Source organism: Garra rufa, chromosome 3, assembly GCF_049309525.1.
Source record: "Garra rufa chromosome 3, GarRuf1.0, whole genome shotgun sequence".
NCBI classification, from domain to species: domain Eukaryota; kingdom Metazoa; phylum Chordata; class Actinopteri; order Cypriniformes; family Cyprinidae; genus Garra; species Garra rufa.
In genome coordinates this window covers 22,829,885-22,840,313 of record NC_133363.1, presented here as the reverse complement: position 1 = coordinate 22,840,313, position 10,429 = coordinate 22,829,885, and the positions used below count along the sequence as shown (strand labels likewise).

The window sequence follows — 10,429 nt, the reverse complement described above, 5'->3', positions numbered from 1 at the left end:
GTGTTTTATTTCTTAATTTACAGTAATGGACTGTAGAAAACAGAACAAAACAGCAAACAACAACAAAAATAATTATTCTGCCCAACATCCTGTGTTTGGTCTGGGACAGGCCAAAGAACCTCTTCAGCATCACAGGCTAAATTAGACCTGGCCAGGCAGCAGGGGTCAAGTCCTCTTGCATGCCTAATCCAACCCTGGCACCCATCAACTAAAATATATGAGACTGCTTGTCTTCTTTCCCTTGCCCTTCCTGTCTCTTCCATGTTGTCATTGTCGTCATCATCCTCCTCCTTCTTCTCCTCCTCTTCCTCTTTCACCTCCTACTCTTCCTCTTCAAAATTACACATTACTATAGGTGGGATATTGATTGAAAAACACTGAATAGGATTCAAAGTTACACTTGTACTAGTGGTCTGACAAAAAAAAAAAAAATGCATTACAACGTCATTGTGAAACAGAAAAGAAAAGGAAATATGGGCACAAAGGTGAAAATAAAAATGAGAAAGCCCACTGTCAGAATTTGTAACTCCTGCGTTGTCCTCTGTCTATATATGCTTTCCAATTGAAGGTTCATGAGATGTACCTTTGAGCTTTTTCAGAGAACTGCTTTATCATTGGTTGATCTATATTATTCTTCATTAGTGAAAGTCAAGATTCACTTGAATAATTCATGGCAAATTTACAAAAAGTGTAATAGAAATGTGTAGAATATATGATTGACAGTTTATGACAACTAGATCAAAAATTTTGCATTTAGGTAATGACTTATACGATGAGCTAATGACTTGATGTTTTGAGGGGTAAGACTATTGCACAGAGAACTATATAATACATTTTGAGCAACATGACAATAGCAACTGATAATGTAGGAAACCGCAGACAAATGTATATAATCAGTTGTATGAATGTGCCAAAGCAATCACAACTTGATCAGAAGAAAGAGAAGCTTTTTATGATGTGCACAAGAGACTAGATGATGTGGATGTTGAACAAGTAGTTTTGGCAATTTCATTTCTGATCTGAGAAATGCACCAAAGTGACTGAGAAACACTGTAAGCTGACTTTGGCTCTTTTATCTCCATTGAAGATTCTGATTGGTGTGTGCTAAATTTTGACTCCTAGTGTTTCCACTTGGGTAATTGTGTGCTAATTGAGCTCAAACTTCGCAGACTTGAGTGAACAATATTGAATGCTTGTGCTTTCTAAATGACCACATGGTGTAAGCACTGAGAAATGTAGGGATTTGTGTGTAGAGTTTTGCAGTAACAGTTCACCAAATATAACTCATGTGTCAAAGCAGGGAATAGTGTTTAATGTTTAATGTTAATGGGTGTGCTTTTTGAGAAATGGCGTTATAGTTTTGAAATTTTAGTTCAAAAGACTGGTTATAGTGTTTTAACAATTGAGAAAAACTGTAATAGTAAAGTCAAAGAGTGCTGAGCTCAGGATTCCAGAACAGCCAATATCAAATCTGACATTCTGGGCAGTCCAGGAATGTCTCACAAAACTAAATGCAAGTATTTATATTCTTGATCTGCAGGTCTCTCCTCCTGATATCGTTCGACTATTCTCCTCCAGTCAGAGCCTGTTATCGCCAACCGCTCCTGCACAGAAAAGAAAATACAGCCCCATCCCATTCTTCTTCTTAGAGTGACCAAAAGTCTAGTCTAAAGTGACCTTCAAATTGCTACTACTTTTGCAGGGCTTCTTTTCTCCTATGTGCCTGTAAACAAAGGTTTCTCAGAAATGACATAAATGTAGAGAGTTCGCAACTACACACACACATTTTACTAAACAGATTCTGTTACATAGTGTACACTTTGTCTTTTCATAAGCACAGAACATTTCGTCTTCTCATAAGCACAGAACATCCAAAACACAAATTTAAAAGCATTTAGAAAAAGTATTTTCTACAATTCCATCTCTTGATCTCTGAAAGAGATCAAACTTCTTCATCTTTATCATCATATGCACCCTCATCTGCCAGCAAAGGCATCTGGTACGGGCGAGGTTCTCTTTTCTCCTAACCAGATTGCTCTCAACATGCTTCCACCTGTTTCCAATCAAAGTTAAAGGGACAGCCATCCTCACCGTAGCGCACAATCCTTCTGTTATTTCTGTGGGCCTAACTATCATCACACCTGTACCACATGCATAATACAGACCTGCTCTAGCCCATAACCCCACCATTTCCTGCCCCCTCTGGTGGATTACCTTGCACCATGACACTCTGAAGTTTCCTACTATCAGCTTACCGTTTCCAGAGGAAGTGAAATTGAAACAGGTATAATTTCCCTCTCTAATGTGCAGCCCTTATAGAAGTGAGATTAGTGGTAGTAGGATAAAGTTTGGTCAGTTCAGAGCAATACTTTGGTTCTGCCATTTTTGTCATGTTCAATATACACTCGTAACCCCATTTGTCTTCAGGATGCAGGGGAGCTGGTTCTGTATTAAGTTCAGGTCTAGCCGCTGCACAAGCCAGACAACCACTCAGTTTCAATTCAGCTGCACTCCCATGTAACCAATCAATCCATAAATTTGTCTCTTTATACCCTGTTTCCATTGTAACTATGTCATGTCATGAGTGCTGTAATCAGTACTTCTAATGACTTTACCTGGTTTTGTGAGATCCTTGACCACCCGGCTGCAGTTGTGGTATTTTTGCTCTCTACCAGTATTCGTATAAGTCCTAATGGGTCCTTCCCTGACACATCTACTCCCAATGTTATAAATGTTTCAACCCTGTCTGGCCCATCTTTCAGGGTGACGAACAATTTGCTTACCAATTTACCCCACCCCGATTGGTGTCCCCTATATAGATGAAGTCTGTTGTTAATTGAATTAGGTTGGGTGTCGGCAAGCAGTTTTAAAGTGTAACCTGGCTTGGTATTCCAGGACACATCATGCCACGTATGGCACCATGGCCCCCTTGGTTTATTCACAGTACTGGGCCATAAACATCCATATACATCATACCCTCTCCAGGTCATCCCCCCCCCCTACGCAATTGATCACTTGACATAGATCAAATTCCCATAAGCCATCCTTTCCCTTTTCTCTTGTTAAAGTCAGCTTTGCTCCCCCAGTACCCCTTTCTGTCACTCGTCTCTTAGCTATTTCCATTTCCTTCTTTCCCCATAATGTGCATAGTAGTATCCCCACAACACACCCCAATCCCACTATTAGTGTTTTTTTTTTTAAATACATCTCTGCTCAGTACAATTATTTGTATGTCCCCGTCTGTGAACACACTTTCAATTATTTCCTTGACTTTGATGTAGTCTAACCTGTCCAACCCGCAGTCCAATTTTGGTATAGCCAGTACCTGTATTTTGTAGGCTAGCTTTTCTAGGCTATCTCTTAAGTGTTTGTACGTGGGCAGGTCCCTGCACCACCACTTTAGTTACCAGGTGAAATATCTATTTAATATCTTATCTATTTAATATCTGTGCTAATATGTTTCTGCAACTGTTCTACCCCGTATTTGTGTCTTATTTGCTTTGCTACACCCGCCCCTGGTGCATAGTCAGGGCTAATGCAGTGTGCAATTGGAATGTCTTTGCTAATTTTTAGCAGGTCTCCCACCCTCTCTAGAACAATTTTGTGTCCCTGTGTTGGCTTCTTATGGTTGAGCTGATTCTTCTGCTGTGTCCTTTTCTGCTTCCTGTTCTTCCTGCTCGCCCTCTCTTTGACCTGCTTGCAGGTCAACTCTGGTCTCCTGCAGTGACCTGGAAGGAGGATCACAATTCACACAAGATGACAAATTATACCAAGTTTTTCCCTTACCCGCCAGTCGAACACAATGTGAGGTCCTTGCAGTGACCTTCATGGGCTCTGACCATCTAGGAGACAGCCATTTTCATTTCATCAATTTCATTCTTACCCACTGATCTTGGGGAGCGTCAGTCACCTGCTGCCAGTCCTGTGAAAAGTGGGGTTCTGGGGAGAAAACATGTTAATTACCGTCCTTACTTTGTCATAGTAGTCCCCATGTGGCAGCTGGCCAGCCTCCTTACTGAAAGGGGCCCAAGGCCCAGGAAATTGTCGCCCTGTTAACAGTTCAAAAGGTGTTAGACCAGTGGTACGCTTTATGGAGCATCGTACTGACATTAGGGCTATTGGAAGAGTGGTCAACCAATTCATCCCTGTGTCAGCACAAATTTTTGCCAATTTTTGTTTCAAAGTCAAATTCATACGCTTTGTCATGTCTTTTTCATGACGTCTTTGCACATGACGTCAGCTTCTGACAGTACTGACACAGCTGTCGAAGCTGGTAGTACCACTTTACCATTTTTTAACCCCTCCAAATTCCCTCCCCATCTTTTATACCCCCCTTACCCAACCAGGAAGTGTGTTCCTCTGGAGATGCAGCCAATTGCTGTGCTTTCACATATTGAACTGTTATTTCTGGAGCCAATGAGGTCTGCTCATCGCTCGTTGTTAAAAGCATTTGACTGTCAGTGTAGCCAGCAGCCCTCTTAGCTGCTGCATCAGCTGCAGCGTTACCCAACGCTACAAAGTCCCATCCCCCTGTGTGCGCCGCACACTTTATGATAGCCTATTCATTTGGAAAATGTATGGCCTGCAATAGCTCAGTGGCTTCTTGGACATGTTTAATTGGCTTCCTGTTGAATAAACATTTACCCTTTGACCTATAGCTAATTTTAGAGCGCAGATCAGAGCCCGTAGTTCGGCTCTTTGGGCTGAGGGGTGGTCACCCATGGCCTCACAAACCACTGTGTCAAACCCTACATCTGACCTTTTAACCACAGCATATCCTGCTGACAAGCTGCCATCAGCTCTCCGGAAACAGCATCCATCACAGAAAAGGTCCATCCCGTCAATGGTCCCACCTGTCAATGGTATCCCACCCATGTTCTCCCTAATTTTGTTGTCCCTCTCTACTAGTGGAAAACAGTCATGTGGCTCCCCCTCCCCAATCAAATCTGCCATATTTATACCCTTGTGGTCATGAGTGATATTCGGAGCGGTAACTGTTTTCAACAGCTTTTGTTGTCTCACAGCCGAAAAAGTGAAAGCAGAGGAAGATATGAAAGACCCCACCTAGTGATTAGATAGCACTACTAATGTGACCCATAACTGTAATAAGTTTAGACGTGCTGGACGGACGAGACGAGAAACAAGATTACAATAAACACTATCTTTTAATATATACTTAGAATAACAGGCAGGAACAAGCAGGAACATCCACACACGAACACATAGAACGATTAAAGACCGACATAGACTCTTCAAACAAACAGACTTATAAATGGTGACTAATTACAGAGACACAGGTGAAACAGATTACGGTGACGAGGACTAAACCAAATGATAACAAAATGACAGGGGGAGACAATGGGAGAAACCAATAGAACAGACATGAACTGACAGAACTGTGACATTACGCCCCCCTCCGAATAGGCGCGTCCTCGCGCCGTAGACAGAATAAACAAATGGACAAGAGGGGCAAGAAAACAAAACAAGAGTCACTGGAGGAGGCTTCGGCGGAGGACGCGATACCAGGAGGGGGACCAAAACAAGAGTCCAAGGGTTAGACAAGACAGTCCAGAGGGGCGACAACGGAGGGAGGAGCCAGGGAGGACATGGGTGGGGCATAAGGCAGGAGGAACCGACCCAGACCGCAGCCATGATGACGGCCCACTGTGGAGCCGACGGAGGGAGGAACCATGGTGGATGAAGGCGTGCCGACTCCATGGGGCCGACCGACAGAGGCGGAGCAGATGGATAAGGAGCCCGAGGCGAAGATGGAGAGCCGATGATCCGGGGTGACGCCGAGGATCCGGAGGGCCAAGGTGGAGCAGGCTCTGGCGCCCGAGGCGGAGGCGGAGTCCCGGAGATCCGCGGCGGAGCCGGAGCGACAGAGGATGGAGGCTGTGCCCGCAGGAAGGAGGAGTCCCAAGGAGCCGGTGGGACGGCGCGACGAGGCACAGCCGGAGGAGCAGAGTCCTGAGGAGCCGATGGGGTGACGACTGACCAGGGCGGAGCCGGAAAGACGATGGAGCCCGGTGGAGCTGGTGGATCGATGGGCGACGGTGAAGAGGAGGGCGTCGAGAGCCGTGGTGGAACCGCGGGGTCGAAGGGCCGAGGTGGAGTCCAGGACTCGGAGGCTGGAGGCGGAGCTGAGGAATCCTCCAGCCGAGACGCCGATGGAAGCTGGCAGTCCCGCGGCGAGCCCACTGCACAGGTGGTGGGCTGAGGGTGAGCTGGGGGACTGACTGCTGACCTGGAAGACTTAGGGCGGCTGGGCGGAACCAGCGGGGACTCAGGACGGCTGGGCGGAACCAGCGGGAACTCAGGACGGCTGGGCGGAACCAGCAGGAACTCAGGACGGCTGGGCGGAACCAGCGGGGACCAGGCAGATTCAGACAGACGAGGGCGGGTGGGAGGGAAGTCTATGCAGGTCAGTGGCTCAGAGAAAAAGTCAATTAAGTCATATGAGTTGTCTTGGGCAAGATCCGAGAAGAAGTCTATTAAATCCCCAGAATTGGATCCAAGCTCACCCTCAGCGGTGGTGCAGTGGGCAGGGCTCTCTGTAGCCCTCTCTTGCTCCACGTCATACTCCACCGTCGCGGATGTTGATGCCGGCTCTCGCACCTGGTCAGATGGGTCAGGCTCTGTCGCTCTCGACTCTGGCACTCCATCTGCGGTGGGCTCAGGCTGTAACTCCGCATGTCGGGGTGATGTTTGGCTGGGTTCTGGGTCGTGAGTGGGGTTGACGTCCTCCTCGATGACGCCGACAGTCCAGGAAGAGTGGCAGGACGCCAACACCCACTCGATGTAGTCCGGCAGGCTCTCTTGAGGACCCTCCCCGGATAGCAGCGCCTTGGTGGTGGGATTCAGTCCTACGTGATAGTAGATGCATAGGCTGCTATCCGGGAAGTGGGAATGTTCTGCCAGGGAGATGAACTCACGTGTATGGTCCTCAAGAGAGCGTTCCTCCTGCCTCAGGAGGATGAGACAAACAGTAGGGTCCATGATCAAACAATAAAAAACAAAACACTGAGGGAAAAAAGACGGAAAATAAACGCAGGGGAAAGTGCCGGGTAAACTTTTTCGGTCGGTCTTTCTGTAATAAGTTTAGACGTGCTGGACGGACGAGACGAGAAACAAGATTACAATAAACACTATCTTTTAATATATACTTAGAATAACAGGCAGGAACAAGCAGGAACATCCACACACGAACACATAGAACGATTAAAGACCGACATAGACTCTTCAAACAAACAGACTTATAAATGGTGACTAATTACAGAGACACAGGTGAAACAGATTACGGTGACGAGGACTAAACCAAATGATAACAAAATGACAGGGGGAGACAATGGGAGAAACCAATAGAACAGACATGAACTGACAGAACTGTGACAATAACATTATGTTCAATTTTTTTTTTTTTTTTTTTTAGCCAATCCTGCTACAAATCTCGCACAAGGGGGTTGTTTTCTTTCAATTGGGTCCAAAGGGTCGCTCAGATACAACAGAACCCTGCACTGTTGGTTTTGTTTTTTGGAACAGTACCCCACTCACACTAGCCCCTTGCTCACTGACATCCAAATGGAATGGTACAGAATAATCTGGGGTCTGCAGTTCTGCAGCTTTGGCCAAATCAGTTTTTAGTGTGATGAATTCCTGCTCTGCCTCAAAAGTCCATTTTAAGACACTCCTAGCATTTTTCATCCCTGCCTCTTTCTGAAATTTTTCCATATATACCTCATCTCCCTCCCTGTCATACTATAGAGTGCAATGCAACGTATCAACCGGGGCCGACAGTGAAAATTTTGAGGACATCCATGATGTCCATTTCTGTACAATTTTGGTAACGTCTGGCATGTCCGGTGTAGTTAGCAATAGCCAATAAATATCTGCCCCTTTGTCCACCACCTTTTCCAAAACCCATTGTCCCTGTGTCCCCTTGTACCAGCCCCCCTCCAGTGGAGCAATTATGAATTGTGCCATCTAGAAATCTTATGTAGATGCCATCTGGACTGCAAAATAATGCTTACCCCCAATTTTACTAAAATGTCCCTCCCCAACAAGGGTGATGGTGCACCTGTGGAGTACAAGAATAGGCTTAGTTAGTGGCCACCTTTCTGACTCCCCAGAGAACCCTCGCACTCTCACTGTGTCAGATGAAAGTGCTCCTTCTTCCACCGTGCCCCCTGTAACAGTGGAGAAAGTAGCCCCAGTGTCCACTAGGGCTTTTTATAGGCTTGTTATTTTCCAGCACCTGTAGGTAGGGTTCAGCCTTCACTCCCCTGCTGGTTCTCTGTGGGCCTCGTCAGTAAAACTCCGCATCACCTGCCTGGTCCCAGACTGGGCATTGACCGGGCACCTGTTGGTTGGCAGGCAATGAGAGTGCACTTGGGACTGCTCCCCCTCTCCGTGGAGCTCCTCCTCTGAAAGGAGCCCGTCCCCTTGCAGGAGGTTGTCCTCTCTGTGGACATCTATTTCTCCAATGACTCGAGTCTCCACAAATGTGACAGCCCTCAGCTGGAGGAGCTGACCCGCCCCTCCCCCTATAATTTACTCCCATACCTCTTCTCATTCCCCTGCCCCTGTTGTTTGGGGGCCAATTGGGGTATGGATCATAAGTATCATATTGTTGACTGACACCAGTCTGTCAATACGGCTGTGGTGCTGAAGGCTGTAGAAACTGTGGTGGGGGAGCACTCTGGCTGGTTTGTTCTTGCACTGGCATTTGCTGCACTTCCTGCCCTTCCTTTTTAGACTTGTCTTTCTCGGTTTCTATTTGCATCTTTAGCAACTGAGTTTTTAGTTTGTCTATTTCTGTCTCTTCCTTTCCTTTTATGTGTACTTCTCCCTCACCTACAGTGAACACAGGCATCTGTGTTGCCATAGGGGCGGTAGGAACATATGGGGGAGGCCTTTCAGTAACAGTGGAACATTTAGTCAATGTCATTGCAGTGGCTGCCACCCTGGTCCACTTTCTCAATTCAGCCTTTTTTTCTTTTATAGTTTTATCTAATCCTGATCTTGACCACCTGGAACATATCTCTCTTTCCTGCCTTTTCCCTTTTAATTAGCCATGAGCCCTTTTTTCTTCCATTTTAATATACTGCACTAATTTGCCTGTATCCTTACTATCATCTTTCCATTGATGAATATTTGTTAGGTGGGACCAACACCTCAACAATTCTTTCTGTCTTTCCTTAACATCTTTTGGCTCTGTCTGCGCCAACACCATCTCAGCTATCTTCTGCCAATTTTCTTTGTAAGTTGCCATTTCTTACTTCTTATTTATCAACGGTTGAGTCTCACGATTCAGGTCACACCGTCTACAATCTGGAAGATGTCCGAATAATCGACACAACCAATTATTTGGAACGTTTTTAGTTCTTTGTACTGTTATGGTACCCGTTAATATTAAAGTTCTTCTTATGTATTCCTTGTTCATATGTTAACTGTATCTACAATCACCTGATATAAACTACACACATACACACTTGTTTCACTTCACACAACGCATATGCCACATACACTTGATCTCAAATTTAGGAGGTTCTTAAGAAAATCAACCTTATTAGGCTTCGACCCCGCCGGGTTTTACGATGTTTCTTTCACCTTTATTTACCAATGTTTTTGGAGGTCCTTTAAAAATTTTAATCTATCCTACTGCCCAATTACCCCCGGACACACCGCCTCCTTGCACACAGCCTTAAATTTGTCTCCTGCTGCCTAATTACCCTGCACACAGCCCTCGCACACAGCCTATTATTTTATACCTCCTATTTTATTTACTGGAGACCTTCAAAATTAAAAGAAAACTCAACCTCGCCAGGAAACGTTTTTAGGAATTTTCTGTTATCTCCTACTTGAGAAAACTCAACCTTGCCGGGAAAACTTTTTGTTTTAGGAGTTTTCTTTCATTTCCTAATTTAATTCCTTTATTTGAGATCACTGGATATCCTTTACCTTATTAACCTGAAAGTCCTTAGGAAAGTCACCACTTTGACGCCATCGCCGTGGTTTTTTATGACAATCCGTCACTTTCTATTTTACCTTTTTAAACCTGATTAACCTGAAAGTCCTTAGGAAAGTCACCACTTTGACGCCATCGCCGTGGTTTTTTATGACAATCCGTCACTTTTTAATTTAACTTTTTACTCTTTGACTTTACCCTATCAAATGTAGTAAAATGCGCAAAACTGACATTCACTTCCTCCTCAACTCTTTAATTTAGTAGTAGCCAAAATGCAGTTTTTTATGAAAAAGGTAACTGCCTACCTGTTATTATTTCTCTGCAGAGGAGTTGAGATGGAGGTGTCCTTCAGCTTCTGATTCCTCGTCTCGGGCGAATCCGGGTGCCCCCTCCAATTGTTGGAAGTTGCCGGTATTCTAAGAATACCTACTTCCCCCCAGTCCGTTTATCCGCCCTTTAAAT

The 10,429-nt window shown here is 45.2% G+C and overlaps 3 pseudogenes; all 3 read right to left on the bottom strand.

The window, feature by feature from the left end:
- Positions 1-3,109: 3,109 nt before the first annotated feature.
- LOC141331523 (uncharacterized) lies at positions 3,110-4,206 on the bottom strand (annotated as a pseudogene).
- Positions 4,207-4,294: 88 nt separating this feature from the next.
- LOC141331522 (uncharacterized) lies at positions 4,295-7,704 on the bottom strand (annotated as a pseudogene).
- A 76-nt stretch (positions 7,705-7,780) lies between these two features.
- LOC141331521 (uncharacterized) lies at positions 7,781-8,560 on the bottom strand (annotated as a pseudogene).
- Positions 8,561-10,429: the final 1,869 nt, after the last annotated feature.